Source organism: Octopus bimaculoides, chromosome 25 (genome assembly GCF_001194135.2).
Source record: "Octopus bimaculoides isolate UCB-OBI-ISO-001 chromosome 25, ASM119413v2, whole genome shotgun sequence".
Taxonomy (NCBI): domain Eukaryota; kingdom Metazoa; phylum Mollusca; class Cephalopoda; order Octopoda; family Octopodidae; genus Octopus; species Octopus bimaculoides.
Window position 1 is genome coordinate 6,097,852 of NC_069005.1, and position 672 is coordinate 6,098,523.

The following is a 672-nucleotide window of genomic DNA, read 5'->3' on the forward strand; positions in this document are numbered from 1 at the left end:
CTCTGACAATTTTGTACTGAAACAAGATGTATTTCATTTATATCATAAATTATATTGCCGTAGCATACATACAACTCATTATAAAGCTCCAAAATACGCCGTGGATCATGACATCGACATTTGTGAAGGGCTAGTGGTTAGGGCGCATGGCTTAGTCGTTAGGCAAAAATGAGGGGTATCTGTAATTCAAAGAGCCAGCCTTGTCACATTCTAAATCACGCTGAATCCCTCTGGGAACAACATTAAGGGTACTCGTGTCCGTGGAGTTCTCAGCCAATTGCTCGTTAACTTCACGAGCAGGCTGTTCTGTTGATCCAATCGAATGGAACCACTCGTCATTGTAACCGACGGAGTGATAGGCTTCATCCATTATTGTAGTCCGAACGGTTTATTTTTCAGATAAGTTGCTGCCATACCGTAGACCGATGATACATTTTATTCGATTTCTTTTCCCCTTAAGGTCACAATATTCTTACATAATTAATAAGGAATTTTTCAGTCTTCCCATCAATGGAACGACACAAAGAATTAAAAGCGTAGACCTGGAAAAAGCAGCAAAGCAGTGTGCAGAAAGAGTAGATTATACACATACATACGTGTGTATATATATATATATATATATATATATATATATATATATATATGTGTGTGTGTGTGTGTATGTGTGTGTGT